Below are 22,846 nucleotides of genomic sequence, written 5' to 3' on the forward strand. Positions count from 1 at the left end.
CATTCACCCAATGGACAATGACTTCGCTTGCAAATCTTTATTCACATGAGCCATCAGAGGCCCATTTGGTAAAATTATCAGGAATCACCCTCTGCTACTCAAAATAGGAAAACTTTTCTCAAGGGATCACAACAATACCTGGTGCTTGCCCTTAGCCTTCATTTGTTTTCCTTCAGTTCCTAAACTGCAGAAATACAGTGCCTCTAACAAAGAGTGCTTTACCAGCTCTATGCTAAAGACAACATTTTTGGTGCAAGTGCTAGTGTAGAACACTAGAAGCAGGTTGAACGTGACTATTTAACTCACCACTTCTCAAGACTGAATGTCTTTGTATCATGAAAGATAGATCTGGATTTTACTTCTGTCGTCATAGTTATTGTTATGCGAGAACCCAGACAAATCCATCCTGTTCATATCCCTTCTCTTTGCTTCTTATTTGCACAGTCACTAACTCCTGTGCATTTTCCAACCTGGGGAGTATCATGACGTTAGCTCTGGTTACATGATGGCGGTGCATTAAGATATATAGAAGAAATTCTACATTTGTAGTTGAAGAAAATGCCAAAATGGTAATACCATAAACTAGGAAGACTGTAGTGTCCAGGAGTGAGGGAGAGGGAGAACGAATACCCACGGGAAGTCTAAATGCAAACAGAATAAAAATCAGCATGAAGCCTACAGCTTTCTGGTGGCAACAAAAAATTACAGCAAGTAGCATTAAAAAAAAAAAAATTGTAAGAGAAGCCTTTAAGCATTCAAGCTTCAAGGTCTACACCAAGCATTAACTGACATGGGCTAGGAAACCTCTTTGGGCAGATTAACACAGTACTGTCCATCTTCTCTACAGAGAAGACTACACTATCAGTCCCTGGCGCTATCAGAGACAAGATATTAGACTTGCTGTTTCCCTGAGCTGTCGGGAACTTCAGTGCCTTTGTCCTCCTAATTATTCAGCCAGCTTCATCAAAACTACTTGCTTAACCTTGACCTATGCATGATACTGATTACAAGGAGAAAGTCTACACAGAGAAAAGAAATGGAGAATTACTTAGAAAGAACATTCAAGTGTCCAGACACTAAGGCATGACACTAAGGCATTATCCTACATCTTTCTCTATAGTATTAATTCACTGCTGCTTCCTGACTACTGCTATTTTGAAGCTATGCAATGCAATAAAGAAAATAAAGATACTACTCAATTTTACCTAGTGTCTCTTTCTGCAGTTTCTAAGATAATATATTACAGCATGGCAGGTACTGGACATGCTGACTGCTTTCCAAGATAATTTCTTGATGGCAAATAAAGATGAATTAAGATGGAGATTTAGAAAACACAGACTTTGACGGCAGGCAACAACCACAGCATATGTACATACAATATCCTCCGGCAGAAAATGCCAGCACTTACCATTGGTGACTGACTTGAATAATTTCTTACCTACCATCACCTTCAGCTACAAAGCATTCTAACAAACAGGACTGAGATTCTTCCTACAATAAAGCTGTAGTGATTCATCCCAGCTGAGGATCTGATCCTTTGCCTCTTGAGCAGTGTCCAAGTGTTCCAGTGGTCTATTTGGGAACCATCCAACCATTTGTGTTTCTGGACAGAATACAAATAGACAAGAAGGAATATAAAAATATTCTCCCAAAACCGATTTGGAAATAGTTAAGTCATTCTTGAAGCATTGATCGTTGTCCAGCTGACCTTCACCACAGACATCGAGCTTAAGTCTTCCCTTGCCCTACTGTCACTCTCGCAAAGATAAAATACCTTCACTTTCACACTAACCAGGACTCTTGGTTAGAGACATAACAGATAACGATTTAACATGTCTCTCTTTTGGTTGGAACTCCTCCCTTCTGTAACTTTTCCTCATGCTTTTTTTCACAGAGATGTTAGTTGAAAGCATATATATGTCATGCTAAATGAGATAGCCATCTTTCAGCCAGTGAAAAACTCCGTATGTTGAACAGAGCAATGCAAAGCCAATTGAGAATTTGGCCAAATATATGTATGGGTAGATAATCAGGAATTAAACTTTTTTTCTGACATTTCTGAACCTTTTAATAACCTTTCTTTGTAGTGGCATTTTTCCACATGAAAGGTACTATATTTGGTACTGTGTCCCTTGGGGATTACCAAAGATATCAAAATACGTACACCAGTGTGATCAGAAATGGATCTGAAAAGGGAAAATCTGGGTTCCATGAAAATTAACTACCTTGTTTTTCATGTCTCCTAACCTTTCTCTTCCAGTCTTGAGTACAACTTTGTTAAAGCATTTGAAGGACAATGAAGACTAGTAAACGGAGCTGCTGCAAGACAAGACGTCTACAACGTCTTTTGATCATAAACAGCTTTTAACATATCATTATTTGATATGCCAAGAGTAGGTTATTTTGATTAATATGTATTTTAGCCAGATGATATCTCCCCCTTACAATTAGGGCACAGGATAGTAACAGTATTATATTTGTACAGTAATTTAGATCAACAAGTGTCTTATGATTAGTAATAACAATACAGTCATTTGTCTTCCTCTTATTACTCCACTTGCAAAACAATCAAAATTAAGCTGGTAAGTCACTTAGCTCCTTTTGAAAAATTTGCCCAAATCTAGGAAACTCAAGGTGCGGAATCTTTTCCGTGCTTCAGACTCTCTGGATTTGATTTCGACTATTTCAAACTAACTAGAGAGTACAAAAGATTTAGACAATGCTTCAAAAGCATCAAGGAGTGCACGTCCAGACAAATCTATCTATGTATAGATTTCCAGTACACCTTCATGAAGAGTAAGACAGCACCATTACTAATGAAAAATACCCCATCCCTCTACTTCCTCTCTAACTTTCTGCCCTCATTCCTTTGATTCAAGGAAAGATTCACATTAAATTCTGCTGTCATTAAGTTGCTGCAACTTTTGGGAGACATCTTGGCCATGAAGTTCAAGAAAACACTCTCTTTGCAGCCTTAGACAGTGCAAAGCATTTCAACACTATGGTAGTAAAAATTTGGTTTAGAAAGATGCTCATACATCGTTACAGAATCAAGGCCTTCCAATCAGACTATCAAACAAAGTGGACTAAGTTATTTGGCACTGTTAGAGCCAATCAGAGCAAATGCACTAGATACCTGCAAACAGTCCAAACACGGAACTTATAAGCATACCTAAGGGAAGTACGAGGGCTCACTGTGCAAACTGCAAAGAGCCAGTTCAAAACCAGAGATAATGAGCTCTTTATTGAGACACCTGCTCAAGGTCTCAGACTTCCACAATGGAATCTAAATTGGATATTTCTTCAGAGAATCACCTAAGTTGTTCAGTGATTCTACTTACACGGACACAAAAAGAGCTGTTGTTTGTCTATCTCCTATACTTTGTCTTCAAGAAAGACTGTGAGGGATGAGTGGAACAAAGCAGAAATTCAGGGAAACAGAATGGCTCTATAAAATACTCTATAGGGCAAAAAAAATTCAGTCAAGATTAACAAATATGAAGCTGAGTACCTCCCCAAATCATCTGCTTATGCTGTGACTCAAAATGCAGTGTGCAAACAATAAAAATAATAAATACCAATAATGTGTATAATATTGATCCTTTCATCCTGCAAATCCCTAAAACACTCATAAGCACTATGTGCAGAAATCCACGGAACTCAGCAGCCACTGAAACACAGCAAAAATTCTTAATACCTTAAGGCATTACTAATGCACAGAATCACAGAGTGGTTGAGGTTGGAAGGGCCCTCCGGAGATCATCTAGGCCAACCCCCCTGCTCAAGCAGGTCACCTACAGCACATTGCACAGGATTGCGTCCAGGAGCTCTTGAACATCTCCAGCAAAGGAGACTCCACCACCTCTCTGGGAAACCTCTGCCAGTGCTCTGTCACCCTCACAGTCAAGAGGTTTGTCCTCATGTTCAGATGGAACTTCCTGTGGCTCAGTTCCTGCCCGTCGCCTCTCGTCCTTTTGCTGGACACCACTGAAGAGAGCCTGGCCCCACCCTCTCGACACCCTCCCTTCACGCACTCATTCACATTGATCAGATCCCTCCCTCAGGCTTCTCTTCTCCAGCCTCAACAGGCCCACCTCCCTCAGCCTTTCCTCACAGCAGAGGTGCTCCAGGCCCTTCATCATCTTGGTAGCCCTTCGCTGGACTCTCTCCAGGAGTGCCATGTCTCTCTTGTACTGGGGAGCCCAGAACTGGACACAGGACTCCAGGTGAGGCCTCACCAGGCCTGAGTAGAAGGGGAGCATCACCTCCCTCCACCTGCTGGCAACACTCTGCCTCATGCAACCCAGGATACCATTGGCCTTCTTGGCCACAAGGCTCACTCATGCTCAACTTGTTGTTCACCAGCACTCCCAGGTCCTTCTCGGCAGGGCACAGCTGACCTTTCCAGCAGGTCAACCCCCAGCCTGTACTCGTGCATGGGGTTATTCCTCCCCAGGTGCAGCACCCTGCACTTGCCTTTGTTGAACTTCAGGAGGTTCCTCTCTGCCCACCTCTCCAGTCTGTCCAGGTCCCTCTGAACAGCAGCAGCACAGCCCTCTGGGGTATCAGCCACTCCTCCCAGTTTTGCATCACCAGCAAACTTGCTGCAGGTCAACACTAAAGCTGTTCATCAGCTGCAAGTCTTCAGGAGGAATAAGAGCCTTTCTCCTCCTATGAGGACTGACCAGTTTCCAGCCCTCATTTTCCACAGACTTAAGACTTACTGTTCCACATGGCACAGAGCATGCCTGCATCTCCACTGCTGTGGGGTGTTGAGAATCTTCAAGCTGAAGGGTCTCTGAGAATATCCTATCTATCTCTTGCTCGTCTTCTCAGATGCTACAGAGCCTGCTTACTTCCTCCTTAACCCCTTTACTTGGCGACACAACTCATCAACAACAGCATACCTGCTGCAGAAAAGCTGACTGCTAGCCCCAGCCTCACAGAGAGGTCCCAGGCAGTCCCTGCAGCCTGAGACCTGCAGAGCTGCATCCACTGTCAGAGGCTTCCACCCAGACAGACCTTCTGACACAGCTGATGCATGACTCCAATAGCTACTGGCATGTTACAACCATACCTGAGGAACTGTACATTACTATGACTGGAGACAAAGGTGTACCTTTCTTTGCATCCTTCTGCAACAGTTCTGGATGAACTGTTGCCTCTGTTCGCTGCACTCTAGGCGTGGCTTTTATGTAGGTCTCTTCCTAGCACTGACTAATAGCATGCTTGACTCACCCTAATCAAAGGCCAGCTGGAACAAAGGCCCCAACTCCTTCTGATCAGGGGCAACCTATAGAGCTCGTTAGCAACAGCTACATCTAGCTAGAACTTCCCAGGAGAAGCTAAGGCCTCCTGCAGCTGTCCTTACCTAGCTCTCCTTACCTGTCTGCAGCAAGCACCCTCTAGGTCCTCAGAAAGCCCCCCACAGCCTCCAGCAAGGTTCTCAGAAGTTCTAAGCAGAGATCAGACATTGCTACGCAAACTGCAGCAACTGTTTGCTGCCTCTGTTAGCTGTGCTAAAAGAAAATACCAAATTGACAATTTCAGGAAATTGACAAAAGCGCTAAGAAAATGATTCAGTAGAAATCAGCTACAAACTTTGTAACAGCAGCAGCCTTTTCTTTTTCCCTTCCCCCCCCTTTCATTTTTCTCTTTTTTTGTTACTCATTAGTCTTCATTTTTTTCCCCAGGGCACGAATGAAGAGAAAATGACTGATGTCCTGATCACTTGCTTATAGCAAAATACTAACCTTCTGAATTGCTGATTTTGATCTAAGATGGAAAAAAAAAATCAAAATTAACTCTTTCCTTTTTCTTCTTGTCATGTTAAAGGGATTTCAGATTCCAACTCAGAGGAAGGAAACAAGGAGATATGAAAGAGAGTGCTACTTTATTAAAACAAATCCTTTCCTAAGACATGTTCTGCCTATAGTTCAGAAGAGGTGAACTCCTGTCAGTCCTCACAAGGAACCACAGGAAAAAAACCAAAGAGCTAGAATTTGGAGGAGAGCCTCATAGTATCTTTGGTTCCTGCAGATGCTTTTCCTCCCTTTCCTTCTGCTTTCTCTGCACTCCACATTTTCATGGCACCCAAGAGAGAGGCAGGACCTACTTAAAGGGGTTGGTGGAATGGCTCAGCAGACTAAAAGAGAATCTCAGCTTCCTCCTGTCAGCTCCTACCCAAAGCCGTGTTCTATCTCTGTTAGAAAAAAATTCAGTAAAGCAGGGAAAAAAGAATCAAGTGACCTAACAAAACAGAAACACTGAAGTGGAGCTTGCTCTTTTTCATACTAAAGCAGAAGTACAGGTGTCCGAGCAAGCTGGCCTTTAAACTTTCTAAATACCTTAGACTTAGAAGTTAGCTAGCTACTGTTAAAACAAGCAACAAGGCTGGGGAAAGAACTCCTATGTGTGCCAAGCCTGTAACAGGGCTTCTGAAAAGAGGCCTGTTCCAGCTGCAAAGGTTGCAGGGCAATACCAGGTTCACTAGGCTACCAGCTTCCTAGCTTTGCACAAAAACATTTAGGGGAAGGCAAGTCCTTTTGAGCAAAAAAAAATCCTCCAGGGAATTGTATAGGTTTCCTTCAGAACTTTACAAAGCCCCACAGCAGAAAATGGAAATATTTTGGAGTTGTAAAATGCTTCAAGCTTGGACAGGGAAAATTAGCACAGAAAGCCTGCCAGCATCTGTCACTCATTCAGTGTGGCGGTGCCATAGGCTAAGGGAAGCCAACAAAGCTATATATTCATTCAGGAGATGTAAAGAAAAAAATTCATAGGAGAATTCATAGGGGTAGGATTCATGGGACTTCATGGGAGTAGGAATCATGGGAATTCATTCAAAAGAATTCAGGGGTGTAGGAACCTGTGTCAATAATGAAGTTGTTACTAATCAGTCCCATGCTCAAAGGCATGGCATCCATTTTGTTTTTACTGTAAGAGACTACAGTTGCATTCTAGGTATGGTCTCTACATCCCAAAACTTTCATAGCCCAGAGCTATGGAAATGAATGTATGTCTCTTCCCAGTTTTAGGAAATTAAAAACCTATGCCTCTCTAACAAGCCCATCACAGATGGAAAGGCAAGATTGTGCAGAGTCATCCGAATACACATGAGGTTTTACTCACAGAGGTCCACTCTTGACCCAGCCTTACTGTGGGTTCAGGGATCCTTTCAGCTGAAGCTCAGGGTCAGGCTTTTCTGGAGTAAAAGTGGCAAGGGAAGCAGAAAAAAATAAGAGAGAAGGGGTAGGAAGAAAAGAAAAGCCAGCTGTAGAGGATCCAACACTGTCTAACACGGCAGCGTAGTGCAATGCTGTTGAAATGATAAGAGAAGAGGGAAGCAGGCAGGAATAATCCAAAAAACCTAATTTAATGAGATTTCACAGTGTATGAATACTTGAATCAGAGGCAGCAGGAGTATGTTTACCCTCAATTTACTTTGTTCTCTCTTCTTGCACATACACAGAAATTAATTATGTCAGCAAGGAAACAAGTTTCGGTGGTGGGTGCTCCCCCAGTGGCTGGACATATCTAAACTACACTGAATCAGGATGAAAAGATTTGAGATTGTGCATCTTCTGACTCTACCAAGTGAGTATCCTAAGTAGTCAGTTTTATACTTGGGGTACTCTGGGAAGACATTCTCTCTGTTCTTCCTGCTGGAGATGTCCCAATGTGGGACAGAATACTGAAATATTCATTCTGATAGAGCACAAAATGATTCTCCAGACTCATAGGTAGCCTGTGCTCCCAGGAGAGAGGGGACATACATTCAAGCCTGACAGACAGAGGAAGAAATTGAAATGCCAGGACCCTAAGCCAGGAGGGGACTCCATTACTTCCTCTGAGAGACCACTGTAAATTTAGCTACAGCATAATTGAGATTACATCACTGACTAGTGGGTAACTTTGGGATGACCTCAATCAAATCATCAAGAAAGTCCAAGCAGTTTTGCCCGTCTCTGACTTTTTCCACATTTGGCAGGCAAGGCATCCTTTTTCCAATAGGATGGAATTGTCCTCAGAGGCTAAAGCGAGTGGAAGAAGAAAAATCCTTCAAGCTGTTTATGCCTTCAATTTTTTTTCCCCCCTCCCATCCAAGAGTCTAAAACCTTAAGGAAAGAACATAGACTAAAGATGTAGCAATAGCCATGGGCAAACATGCGTCCCCATGTCTTTGCAGGATGTAAGATGACTGGGGGACTGTAGAAGTTAGGTATGGAATATACCCACCTTTTGAAATCCAGGTCAACTATTTCTCTCTGAACAGTTTTGCAATCTGCACTTAGGAAGCTTTTAGTCGCACTTCACCTATTCTTTGTGCATTTCCAACCTCACGCATTCACCATCGGCAGAGGCAATGCAAAGGGTAGAGCTGGGGAATGCCTTCACAAGAAATTAGCCCTTTTCTATTTGACTGAACTGCTGAGAATCTGAAACATTTTTATTGCAGCACAGTGAAAATCTAGTGACAGATGGTATTAATCAGTTAAAAATGCATCTCCTTTATGCAACCAGCTTTTACATTCAATTCAACAAATCATTAAATCAACAATATATTTTTGTGTGTTGGGCATTGCAGAAGAACAACTGCAGTGTGTTTTTCTTAACCAGCTAACATTCACTTACCTATCACTACCACCAGATAAAACTGGTAAAACCTTAGTCCTCGTAAAGTCAATGACGAAACACCACTCTTTCTTCAGTGGGGAACAGAATTTCACCTAGCAAAATGAAGATGAGCACAAATCATCTTGAACTGAAGGTATAGATTCAAATACCCCAAACTGAAGAGATGCAGGTCATGAGCTGAACACTGTGACTAAAGCTAACCTATCAAATGCAAACCTGTCGGGCTATATCCTTTGTGTTACCAGCACCTACCTACGATGTTGCATATGCATCTTGGTATGACAAGCTTTCTTGCAACTCTGCATTAAGGATCATTTCAACTTTACAGCACAAGGACGGTGGGGAGGAAATCAATGTATTTGAATGCATTCATCCAGTCCAGACTTAGGAATTTACAGTCCTAAGCACAGAACCCTTTCATACGTAACAATGGAGTAATCCTGAAGATATGCTGTCTAAAAATTAGGCCTGGCTACAACGTAGCAACATATCTTAAAGTATATTTCATCCACAGATCTTTAAATCACTTTATAAAAAGGGTATAATTTTCTTTATTTTGCAGGTGGCAACACTGGGACTCAAAAAGGCAGTTGCAGGAAAGCAACAGAACAAAGACCTTTCCTGACTCCCTCTCTATTGGGCCATGTGATTTTACATAAACACGTACTCCCAGAAGTGGATATTTGCAGCCTTTTTTCTCTGGCAGAACTGTCATGGGCTGAGGCAATCTTCTCTTTCCTATAGGCACAATAAAAATAAACTAACTTAGAAACAGAAATAGATTAGAGAAGTAAAAGACAGGCATCTAATCAAGGTAAATTATGTTTTCCATATCCTCCTCTCAGTTCCCTGCACATGAATCCTTGGACATTACAGAAGGTAACAGAGGTTAAGAAATGACCCAGCTTAAGATACTAATTAATGTCATTTTTAAACCCTAAGCATGTTAATGAAACCAAAGGCCTACAAAGGATATCTCTATTTTCTCCAAAAATATCTTGTACATGGCAGATGTCACCTGCAAGAAACTTGAGAGTGAATTATCCATCACTGAAAAATCACGATCTTCAGTGTTTTAAATAGTTTCCCCTAACCAAAGGGAGAAGCGTTCATGATTACAAATAAGCAGCACTTCAGTATATGTGCATCTGTGTGCATGTTTGTGTGTATGCAGAGTCGTGCTATTCCCCTGATGCATTCTTCCCTTGATACCACCTCCTTTTGCTAGTAGCCTAAATTTGCAGATACTCTCACTAGTTTAATGTTTGGCGCTGTCTATGCTCCAAATCTCCTCAGAAGCAGAAAGATCCACCATGTCTCCTTTCTAACCTCATTATTTAAAAACAAATTATCCTAGGACTTAAGTAGAAAAGTTGCATGATCTCTTCTGACTGAAGGAACCCTTACTTAAAAGTGCAAAACTACTCCTATTAATACTATCACTTTCCACAGTGAACAGTAACAGGGTCTGTTATCATGAGGACGTATCTAACAATTCAGTTTCCTAAATAAACCATTGCTACCATTATACGTTATTAACCCAATCTTAGGGGCAGAATCTGTAACCGAGTAGTCTAAAGGTGTCGTTACGGGTAGTGCATTGATCACTGTCATAAGAAAGCAATCAGTACAAAGCCAAAAAGAGATAGTTCAGAGACAAAGAAGAGAGTCTCTTTAGACTTAAGTTTTGTAGGCAAGGACTATCTTGTTTAGTTCAATGCTTATCCAAATCTTTAAACAGGGAAGTCTGCTAGGCACTTCTGTAACAGTGTATAATGTCCTAGCAACCAATAAGGAAGGCAGAAGGAGAAGAAAAGAAAACATTTGATCAAGTGCAGGAAGATTTCCATGTAGTGTAATCCCTTACATTACTGTATACGCTCTCAGGGAAGGTGATGGAAGACCCAATACCTAAGACATTTCAAGCTAGCCTGCATAAAGCACTAGAAAACTACAGGGCAGAGAATAAGCAAATGTGGAAGTCAGCCCACCCAGCTTGAAATGCTCTTCTATTAATTCAAGGTTTCTGTGATCAATACATACACCAAAAAATTAAAAATCCAAATAAAAAAATCTCCTGATTCCAATTTCAAGACAAGGTATTTCAGTTTTAACAATGGGTCCTTTGGTACTGGACCTTTATTCTCTTTTCATCTGCATATAGCACACAACTGCTACATATATCTAGTAAGGTATACTGTGAAATCAGCCAAGAGGTTTGTGGTTGACTCAGACACCATAGTCTAAGCGTAACAGTTGCAGGGGGGAAGAAGGAGGAAGAAAGCAAAATAACAAAAATAAATCAAATTTTATTTGTAGCTCATTCTGATTGAGGTAAGGAATCAAAACAATAAAGACCTAGTCTAAACCTCTTCAAATAAAAAACTGCATTGAAAATCCCTGTAAGATTAATTTGAGTCAGGTGAGTATGGCTATTAACATTCCTTTCTTGCATTTGCAAAGACAAAAATGAAAGGGCAATTCCAAATTTCACTTTAACTTCAGAAAGTTTCAGCTTGTCTCCATTTTGGAGACTGGAGACTCCATTTTTGGAGTGAGAGTTGGATCTATTTCTCATTTTGTCCTGAATTTTCCACCCGACCCCAACTATAAAGAAGCATGTCCACACCACACCATGTCCGAGAGCTCGTGCATGTCTTACAAAGTAAACAGTAAGTCACTCTGGAGGTGCAGTTAGATGCAGAGCCCTGGAAGTTTGCAAGGCCAAATGATGAGCATTAGACGATACTAGAATGATACTGTGGCTACTGTAAGCACCTCAATGGACATCAGAAGAGAAGGACAGCCGGACCCTTGCCACAAGGGCAACAGCTTTCAAAGGAAAGTCTCTCTCCTATTAGTCACAAAATTGCTATCAAAGGCATGTATATGCTGACATACACTTCAGAAACACACATTCAACCACCACATCCATATTCAAGATTATAGCAATGCAGATTTTCTCATTGACCTGTAAGTTACTCTGATTATCCTGATACTGCAATTAAACCATGACCACACTAGAAATAACCACATGAAACCTAAGAATAATTTTCACTTTCTTGAACATTATCTGAGCGAACCTGAAGATGGAAAAACTACTGAGACTGTTACAGGGTACATTCATGATTCTTGAGATGGCAGTTTTTAGTTGTTTCTTACCTTTTTGTCCCCTTTTCTGAAAAAAAAAAAATGAATGTTTTCCATGCGATTTTAAAGAGATACATTTCCCTATGAAATACTGCAGAATATAGCAGAATTTGGTATGGTTCAACTGACACACACAGAACCTGGAAAGACAACCAAGCGCAGAAAACAAGATTGGAGCTAGTCGGTCCAAAGAAGCTCTGTATGTTTGCATAGCTACAAAGACCTAAACATGGCTTCAATACTTTGTGCTAAAGCCAGGTTTGCCTACAGAAACTTCGTGGCTGGTTCAAACATAGACGCGGACTGGAATTCATGTGATGAAGCATCGCTCCCCCAAACTATTCCCATATTACCAACTGACTGGAAAGCAAGTGCCTGCATTGCTTTAGCGGTGTCCCCAGCCCCTGTGAACACAGCATTCACGAGAAAGCCCATGTTGTCACATCTCTCTCCCTGAGGGTAAAAAACCACTTTCTCAAGGAGAGTCAGCACTGACCCCAAACGAGAAGGAAACAGTCTGTTCCCACAGACCAGAGCCCCAGAAGATAACGAAGCCAGATGAAACACAAAAAACAAAATAAACTCAGCAAAACTGACAAAGCGAAAGCCGAGGTCAAGCAGTTTCTGTAACAACAAACAGTGTCTTCTCCTTCCCACTGTGGAACTAAAAGCTTGTCAACCCCTAATGATCCACGCCTGTGCAAGCACACATTTGCCTTTATGTATGGAGCAATGATTCCAGCACAAACAACATACGTCTCAAAGCACCAGTAAAACAACTAAAGGAAGCATTACCAAACCTGGTGACACGCACAGGTTTTCTTCCACTCCTGAAACCTCTCTCCCCTTTGCTTTCGTTAGCCCTATTACGATGTACATAGTTCATCTAATCAGGCAACAGGGCTCAAATATATAGGGCCATGTATCCTTGCCATTAAAACATAGCTGAAGGAAACAAAGATAAGAGGCACAATACTCTGGAAGAAAATCTCCAAATACTATTCCCCTGAAAACAAAACAGAGGGGAAAAACAACTTCAAAAAAACACAGCAGAGAAAACTGCTGCAGGTAGTAAACTTTCCTTCATCCCCCAAATCCACATTTCTCTGGTACTGCCTTTGGAATAGTTCAATGGCAAGAGGGTCACAATACTCTGTCAAAGATGATTCCCCTTCACAAGGTCTCTTGCATATTTTACTAAGAAGATACAGTCTGCTGCTCCCAGGGGCCTGCAGGAAGCACTTAGTCACTTTAAAAACAGTTTTAAAAACAATTATATCCTGTAAGCATCCAGTAGCTAATTTTCTAATTCAGCCTTCTGGCACTATTATGTATTACCGATTCCCCTCCCCCTAAAATCAGTAGGGCATATTCTAGGGAGGGGGCACGGTCAGCTGAAAAATCTACTTTATTTCAAAGTCTCCAGTCTGAGGTCAAAACAGTGAACGTTATTTAAAAGAAAAGAGAGTGATAGATAGGACCCCAGATTAGACCATGAGACCATCAATTCTGCTATCTTGCCTCTGGCATTAACCAATTCATAATGTTCCAGATAAAGCAGAAAAAAATTTCCAGACAATTCCCATAATGCACCCCTAGCATAACGGTAGAAGTACGACGAGGAAAAATTCTCCCCTGACCCCTGTAGCAAGCAGCTTATATCCTCAAGCATTAAATCTGATTGACCTTTTTCAGCTTGCATAACCACAAATTGCGTTATTGTCCACAGAAACATCCTGAAAGCATAATGGAAAATCCTACAGCAACTGCCAAAATAATGGGGGCTCTGCAGAGGCTTAATGGTATTTCACAAGTGAGTCTATGTAAATAGAGATGGAACGTCCATAGGTTATATTTAACGAGCTTACTGCATGCCTTGCTCGTTAATTAAAGGTGCAATCCTGCAAGGTTTGCATAATGCACGTTTTGACCTCAGACTAGCAAAATCATTTGAACACATTCATAATTCTAACCGGTTAAACAAATTCTTGTGCGTGTTTAGCACAGCCAGGCTGCAAAGCTCAGCACCATACAGGACTGAACCATGGAACACTGATTTAGCCTTCTGTGTTCGTCCCTGCACAGGTTAAACAAATCATCGCAAGAAAAGGCCCAATTGACAGGAGAGAGAGAAGAAGAGCCTGTGAAAATTTAAATAAAATGTGAGGGTCACGCTGTGTTGGTGGCTTTCAAGTACATATACCACCAAACGGGATATTCTGCTTCAAAAAAAATCAATCACACAAAATTGCCACAAATGAAAAAGGCTCACAGGAGTCTTTGAGCCAAGGGGTTCACCAGGGTAACCGGGCCTGAGGCGCTGGTTAGCTGACACTCAACCACAGCTAACAAAGGACTCAGGCATGTAAGGGAACTCAGCTACACTGCAGGCCCCCACATCCAAATCCACAGTGTAAAAACCAGCTGAGCTACTCCTTAAACCCTACAGCTGTTCTTTCTCACATCAGAGCTGCCCAGATCCCTGGAAGTTGGCCTCCGTGTATGCAAACAGAGCACCTGGGCACCTGCTATACAGGTCATATTAGACAACGATCAGCTGAACAGCTTGGAGCAATGAAACTAGACCACACAATCTCTTTTGCTCCTCTGAATGCTTTCTAACTGTAGGCTACAGAGGTACACTCTCCTTTGTGCTTCTTGCCTTCCTGCCATGCTTCTTCATCCAAAGGGTTAAAACACTTTTTCCAACCCCAACCAGAAAAAGCCTAGTTTGAGCTCCCCTGGGCTGATATGGACAGCACAAATGGGTAGCCCTTTCCCCCAAGAGTACAGTGTGGCAGCAACTGGGATTTAAATAGCAAGGGTGCCTCCCACTCAGTTGTCTGAAAGGTTTGTTCTTAAGGCGTATCCCAAAAAGAAGGTTTCAGGTGAAAAACCCCAAGCAGACCGCAATGCCATCCTGCAGATCAAGGCTGGCTGAGTACTGATCTTTAGGATCTCACAGTGAGGCGTCTCACACTCCTCAGCACTGTGAAGGGAGCCTCATGCAAGCTCTGGGCTCCGCTCTGGAGGCCAAGCACCTCTTTAGACCACACTCAAAGGAGGGCATTTATTTGGGGGGGGGGGGGGGGGAGAGGAGAGGCAGGCTGCTGTAAGTGCTGATTGTTGCAAACGTTTACAGCTGGCTCTAAATAAGCACAGAAGGCAAACAGCACTGCAAGCTGCGTGTTTGTGTTCGCACTGCAGAGCAGCAATGAACAGATTGGCAAGTTTTTCTTAAGTGGTCTGGAAATGAAATAACATTGATACCGTATCTGTTATGCAAAAGTGGATGGATTGATCCAGTGGGTCACACAATTCCAAAGACACATTATACAGCTTCCTTTAAATAGTTAAGCACAGGAAAAATACATTACTGATGCAAAGCTAACCAGAATCATCTTGCTACTTAACTGGATTCACTACTTACCTCATTGGTAAAGATAAAGCTAAAGAGCTTCACCCCGACTTGGGACACAGCCCTCACTTGCACAGGTACTGTTACGTTAAGAAACATCTTCATACAGCATCCGCAAGAGTCAGTTTCCCAGTCCCGACACTTTGTTCCCAGGGGCCTCTCTGCTGCCTCGGGGATTTGGAAGCACCTCATGTGCTAGTCTAAGCAGGGAATGCAACTGAGTTGTTTTTCTAAGCATTTCCCAAAGATCCAGGGTTACTTTTTGTGCTTTACTTCTTGGCAATGGTATATAAAATACAACAGCGAGCAGTAGACAACAGAGAAAATATTTCAGTTTGATATATTTTTTAAACCAGGACTGACCATCAAGCCACGACGAGTTATAATCAAATTCAGTTTTCGGGATTGCATCTCTTTCATATCATATTTTCTAAAAAGTTCAAGTGGTGCTAAATTTTAGGAAGTTACGGTATGCAGCAGTCCCAGCAACTGAAGGTATTATTTAAAGCTTAAAATATTAACGTCATTATAAAACGCAAATATTATAAAATATTAGCGCTATTAACAAGCACCTTTCTGATGCCTTAAATTTAAGAAAGCCAGTACACATGAAAGAGCGTCCCTGCTTGTCACTTCAGCAATATTTTTATAAAGGCACAAGAGTGAATTGCATACACTATCCTCCTAGAAGCTATTTAGAGGTAGACTAAGTATTGCTAGTTTCAAAGCTAATTCCTTCAGAAATATATAGTCTTTAAAAAAAAAAAAAAGTCTAGTTAAAAAACTACCAGAGCAATGAATCAACTGTATTTCACTAATTAACAGGTACTTTATCAATCTCAAAGTACAATGGAAAAAAATTATCTGTGTACACCTTATACCTACAGTGACAAATCCAACTTCTCGCAGCATACAAGATTTGGAGAGGTTTAAAAGATTTTTTGTATTTTAGAAGACATATGTCAATGTCAAAAAGAGTTGGCTTTTGTGTTTTACCTTTTATCTCTGTTAGCTTTATTTGAACTTATATATAAATATATTTCAGTTTCTCATCACCTCTTATTCAGATTTCTACCTTATCATCTGATACAGAAATAAAGCATAAGGAGAAATCAATAGTCAGAGTAAGGGGTCAGGGCGCCCTGGGTAGCTGACATATCTCTCTTCTATTCATACCATAGCATGAGATCCTAGACCATCTCCAAGCAACAAATGCCAAAAAATGGACTCATAAAAGAGCAAGGACTGGATTTGACTTGTTCAAGCAAGTTGCATTAATTGCTTAAATAAGCACAACTGGCTGAAGCCTGCATTTTCCCATCACCATCTTCAATTTCAAAGAAAAAAAAGTGTGAATTAATTGCTTTGATATTTCTGCTTTTTTTCATCCAGCTCTACAGAACATGGTATTTAAATGACAGCTGCTCTTCTTCCTTTCCTCTGACTGATCAAGTGCTAAGATATATGCAGCTGGAGTGTGCATAAAGTCACTCTTTTCTTTGGGGGTTTTCTTGCATGTTTAATCACTCGCAAGTCACTCATTTCCTGCAGTTAGGGAACACAGGATACTTCTAAGGTCTCTCTTTTCCATCAGCATCTATTTTGTTGAAGCATGTATGAATATAATTACCTTAAAGACACCCAACTCTCCATGAAATTTTGTTGAAATAAATCCCCATGTTCAAAAGCTATGGGGCAAGGGATTATTAGCCTCTCTCGCATACGCACTCCTTTCCTTAAGGATACGCCACAGAGTGTACTTACAGTCACACTGCAGGTACAACACCTGTGTACATCAGCCCCAGGAGACTAAGACTTGATGAAGGTTTTCTGTAACACTATTGAAATAGTTTTCTCTCAAGTACAGCTGTTATTGAAATCTTTTTCATTACTAACTCAGAGCAATTTGCTGCTAGTGCATGCTGTTGCAAGGAGACAACCTCCTAAGGGGTTGAGTTTAACTATAATGGGAATGCAGCCGTGAGAGAGACAGCTGAAGACTATCTCACAAGTTGCTTCACTGAGTCATTTCCAGGATGTTCTTTTAATCTGGTCTTGGGGGTCCTTTCTGAGGGAGAAAGATCTCTCCAGCAAAAGAAAAATAAATATATCCCCACCTCTCTGCCTTTCCGCTTTGCCTCACCAGCAACAACAAAGCAGAGCAGCCACAGGCCACCACCATGCAAGTCTAGTTTTACATCCTTTAAGAGGTACAGAATTGCATCACTGCAAGCCATAGATACACAGCACTGAATCAGTATCTCCTCCTCTGCTCTTTAAAATTTTGCCTCACATTTGCACACATCAAGGCACCATCCATTTTACCAGATGTTTTGCTCCTGTAATCCCTGTGAGGTCTTCTCTTTGTTTGGAAGGAGAACAAGGGACAGAGCACACTCACTGCTTCACAGCATGATCAAGTTCAGAGTGAAACTGAATTTGCCTGTTATCCTCCCACTCCCTCCTGTGCTATGACACGTGCTCATTTCCTCAATGCAAAAGGAATGCATTTCCTCCCTGCATGGAAATCAAGTTGATTGTAGGAGAATTTACAGACCTGTGCTGGAGGACCACCATTCTCTCTCTCTCTCTTTTTCTTTTTCCTCCTCCAGAAGCACTCACCAAGTCAAAGTTCCCCTCTATTTCCCTTCGACTTAAACCTTTTCACATGACTTCAGCGTTTGCCTGCACACAGATGTGCTGATTCCCAGCTGAAGAAACTTCAGCTCAAGACTGCTCATGCTGCCAGAGGCTCAGTATGTGACAGAATTCTGACACATTTGAAAGCTTCTGTTTCTTAATTTTAGGGGGACTTTTTGTGTAGAAAATTGTTAATTAGAGTAAAAAAAAAAAAAAAACCTCAAGACCTAACAATAACATTTTGGAATGAAAACAAAACATTCATTTGACTAGAAGCAATTGTTTCATTACTATTTTCAGTTTAACAGCAACAACAAAACCTCAAGGGTTTTTTACTTTTTTGTCCTGTGTTCAGATAGTTTTTTTTTCAGGATGTCAGCATTTTTCGGAGAACATGAAAAGAGTTCCCCATTCCCTCTGAAACAACACCTCTCCTATATGTTTAAAATTAGGCAGGTGCATAAAGCCCATTATTTCTCCATGACCTCAGCACAGGTGGAAATCCTTTGATGAAATGCACACAAAATGTTTTTTTTATAAGAATCCTGACGTTATGGAGTAGACAGCCTAAATCCTAAGGAAAAGACTGATGAGCAAGTTTGCCACCAAACAAAAAAAAAAAATTGTGTAAATTCCAAAGGTATTTTATAAGCTGTAACTAATCATGTATTATTTGATTCTAGTTATTTTCAAGAAACGAAGAGCTTCAGTGCCCATAATAATGCATTTCATATGTCATTCACCTTTTAATTAAACTGGTCCTCCTGTAAGGTTATTGTTTTCTGCCCTGTGATCTCAGCTCCTCTATTCTGAACCCAGAGATCTCCTGTGTTGCTTTGTATTGCTATGCAAAGGGAAAAGATGATGCCACTCTGCAGAACATTTCTGGCATTTTGACATGGCACAAAAACCCAGTATTTAGAAGCTCCATCTCAGAGGGAATGGAGTCTCAGGTGTGGACAAGTCCACCTGAAGTTTTTCAGGCAGCTCCAGTACAAAATGCAGCTGTACTTCTCTTTTACTGTCAGTAGGAAGCGATCATCAAAATCAGAGGTGGCAGGAACCTGTCAGAGTAACGAAAGAGAAGGTGGGGAGTTTAAGCCCATTAGCCTCATTGATTCATGGCATAAATTTGGATAAGACAGCACAACTAGCAGCTTGCTGTGAGTAGTCAGCTTTTGAAATTACTGTAGGCAGACATATCTCAGTTTCAGTAGCTGGTTCACAGTCTATAAAACTCAGGTTCTCTTCCAAATATTCCTATTGTACCTTAATTCAGATTCCACCCCAACTGTTATTTGTGTTGTCAGTGATTGAAATGAAATTATGATCCAGCCTGTCATGTTGTCCGCAGCAGACTGTCATCTCAATGACATCAAATAACCTGATTTAAGAGTGCAAGTCTCTCCTTTCCTTACATGTTCACACAAAGAAAATTCCCCACTGCGGAGGAGAAGGAGGGAGCAAGCACAGGAGGGTCAAAACATGGCTTACGTATCCAAAAAAGTGAGGGAAATCAAGCAATTGTTGGATATGGGTGGTTTGATTTTCATTTTATACTAGTAAAGGATATTGTTTCATACTTCATGCAGTGCTGGTCCTTAAAAAGCCTGAAACAGACCAGTGTAATCTGATGTGTGCTGTTCTGAAGAACCATCATGACAGCCTAATTTATCATTCTTCTAACAAGAGTTCTCAATGAATGTTGGTTTTGAACTGTAGTAGGAGCAGGAGGTTTCCAGGGAGACAATAGATATAACAAGTTAGTGCAGTGGGGGCCCATCTAGGGTTGGGGGAAGGTTTAGCATGTCTAGCAATAACCAAAATCCACCTGCTTTACTTCCTGCAGGAAACTGGCCTCATAGGTTACCAGATTACCTTTCTCTGAGAGACTCATTGACAGCAACTAATGGTCATGTAGTGCTGACGTCTGTGCAGCTCAGGCCTAGTTACGATTCCGAGATACTTACTATTGAGTTGTTTCAAGCTCTCATAACAGAGGGAAAAATCCTACTCACTGGTAGAGGATCATTATAGCTAAGGAGAAAAATAGCATTGTGGGAACAGTGCCAGAAAAGGAGTTTGGTGCACATAAAGATTTGGCCTGGGTAAGTCAAGTAGCTTCTCTCATCTCCCTGTCTGTAATGCCGAAATGAGCGTTACCAGCATTAGAGGGGTGCTGTGAAGCTCAATCCGCACAGGTTCTAAAGCACTTAGAGCACTTCAGCTGGAAAGCACAATAGAAATGAAACACATTTTTATTATTCTTCTAACTCAAAGAAATATCTGAAAGGAAAGCCAACATTTTACAGAATTTATAAAAACACGAGAAACCTGACTCATTTCCCATTGAAGCCAGAAGGAGTGTTTTCCACTAACTGCCACATGAGCAAGATGTGGGCTAAAAAGACTGTATGTAACAAGCTTTCCACTAGGAGCACAAATTCTTATAATAAGGCTCCTAAAACAACCTACAAATAGATGGCTGCTGTTTGCCTTGGCTTTCACCCATCTTTCACCACAGAGACAAGGAAAAGAGAAAGAAGATAACGAATCTGCTCCAGAGTTAAGTGTCTGCCTGTTAATTTGTTTTCCTCTGTTAACACTGAGAGCGAAAAGGATCGGTAATTTTGTGGACTGAAGCACAAAGTGCCTCCTTCAACATAATCAGAAAGCCAACACACCACAGACTCATCTCTGGCTACACAGAAGTTCCCCAGCCCCAAAGATATGAACACATCAAATCACTTCTCTACAGCAGCTCCAAGTACGGTACTTCCACCTCAACGTACTTAACTGTTTTAACTCAGTTTAGCTGATTTCAGAAGTCTAGCGAACTGGAGGATGCATTTACATTTCAAATACAAGTTTCTTTATTTCCCAAATATTGTTAGGCCAGCACTGGAAACAGAAGCCCTGCTTTCTGGAAGTAGGCCAACCTCTGAGTACTTGAACTCCATTCATAAAGCTTTAAGAGAAGTTCAGCCACCATATATATTTGCTTTGAATAGCTTTGCTGCTGCTTCAGATAGGTAAGACTCGACATGGTTTCAGCATATAGCAAGTTAACGTACTTTGCATTCTCCTGGAAAGACACCTCTGTCCTGTCACAGGTGCTTTTCTGCTGTAAGCCTGTCTGGCTCAAGAAATATTTTCATCTCCCACACACAGACAGCACTAAAAATACCATCACTTGCTATAATAGTATTAACTATTCCTGGTACATTCCTTGCTGTAATGGTATTAACTAACCTCAGCTCCATCACTCACCTACCAACATGACAAAGCAGCATCTCAGCCTGGAACGTATATCCCCAACACCCCCTGGCACAAGAATATAAGAGCAGCTACTCCTAGGTCACAGTAAAAGCCTATTTAGCTCAGTTCCCTGGGGAACTCAATGTGGGGGATGATGGCAGACTGCTCTCAGGGAAGGCCCAGCCAGGAGCCACCACCTGCTGGGAAAGCACTTGCAGCAGAGCAGGCAGTGGGGGTTCAGTCATCTCCAGGATAAGCAACGTAGTCACAGCGGGAGATGAAGGTGAATGATTTGGGGGAGATGGAGGGGAATAGGCTGGGACATTTACATGCTGTGGGACGAAGACCCCAGCCTGACGTGCTGCCACATGGTGGGAAGCGTCCTGCTGGAGGGCAGCACCAAGAAGTGCTCCCTGTCCCGGAGAACACCACGATCCTCAGGATGCTGACCTATCAGCTACACACACAGCATCAAGGGCTGAATGAGTCCTAGGAGAGGCATAGCCTCCACCTCCCGGGTGAAGACGAGCAGGAGTAGCCCTCGCAGAAAATGCAGAGGAGGTCAGAGCCAATCCACCACATGGATCCCAAAAGACCTTCTTCCACTCTTATGGCCCCTCCTTTCCTGCCCCTTTGCCTCAGAATGTTGTTCGTGCCGTATTTTTGTTAAATAACAACAACAACAACAACAACGTGGCCAAAAGCAGATGGCTTAGAAAGAGGATTAAAAAAGGGCAAGGATCTGGTGGCACTTCCACAGAATATTCCCCAGTCTCCAACAACCTGCAGCTCAGCAGCAGGATCTCTGTGCTCAGGGACCCTTCATGGATTTTTTTTTTTCTTTCATGAATTTCTCCCGTCTCTTCTCAGTCCCGTGTAGGTATCGAAACACATTTTGGAATGACTCTGTGTGACCAGTCATAGCACAAAGAGGTTAAGTGACACTTTTCATAATTTCCTTTCTGTGCTCTGAGGTAGGAGAAGCATCCCACCCCGGGCTCCCTTCAGCAGGGTAAATTAATCAGGCACTTGCCTAACAGAGGTAGCCACTTGCTGGGATATCACTACAGAGTGCAGTGTGGCTATACCCACAGGTCTTTCCTCTACCTTCTATGATTCTCTGTAGAAACTCAATTTTTATTTTAATTTGAGATGAAACATCTGGGAATGTTTTCACTGTTAAGCAAAACATTTTAAAACAAAAATAAAATATCTTATTAGAAATGCTTCAAAATTTCTGAATGACGTTCTGTTTTTTCTATAGTAAGCTCTATGAATTTTGCTACTTTAATGATGCATGACTGCAGACTGTATCTTGAAGGGAGGGGAGACAACAGGATTGCTGGGGAAAATGTTATGCACACATAACATTTTTCAGTGCCTTAAATTTTAATCACCAGGAAACAAAAAATAAATGAGCTATGGGCATTGTATAATTGCAATAAATTTTGAGAAATTAGCAGTGTCCAGAGAAACCCAATTAAATTTAATAATTTTATGCACCAGAGACTGGAAGGATGTTGGGGGGGGGGGGGGGGGAATTAATCTAACAAGTTACTGATGAATATAAAGTTTTCAACTGCAGAAAACAATGTTTAAATTAATATGACACATGGTGATACTTCTGGCTGCCTTTCTAATTGATTCTTCTTGTTAAGTCAAGAGGAACTTGTGCCCAATAAGCAGACTGCTGAGAGACTATCCGCTACACACAGATAACAGCTAACTTTAGCCAGGCTCACT

At 41.6% G+C, this 22,846-nt stretch overlaps 1 long non-coding RNA gene across 4 annotated transcripts in view; it reads right to left on the reverse strand.

Annotated features, from left to right (window-relative positions):
• LOC104153956 (uncharacterized) overlaps nt 1-22,846 on the reverse strand; it is a 346,787-nt gene that overhangs the window by 260,224 nt on the left and 63,717 nt on the right. For 2 of the 4 annotated variants that reach the window (XR_011134668.1, XR_011134671.1), the window contains exon 2: nt 1,439-1,603. The exons of 1 other annotated variant lie outside the window; for it this stretch is intronic. This is a non-coding gene — a long non-coding RNA (uncharacterized lncRNA). Of the gene's footprint in view, nt 1-1,438; nt 1,604-17,762; nt 17,810-22,846 lie in introns of those variants that run through there. One more of the 4 variants, XR_011134666.1, reaches the window with a different exon arrangement.

Source organism: Struthio camelus, chromosome 15, assembly GCF_040807025.1.
Source record: "Struthio camelus isolate bStrCam1 chromosome 15, bStrCam1.hap1, whole genome shotgun sequence".
Taxonomy (NCBI): Eukaryota; Metazoa; Chordata; class Aves; order Struthioniformes; family Struthionidae; genus Struthio; species Struthio camelus.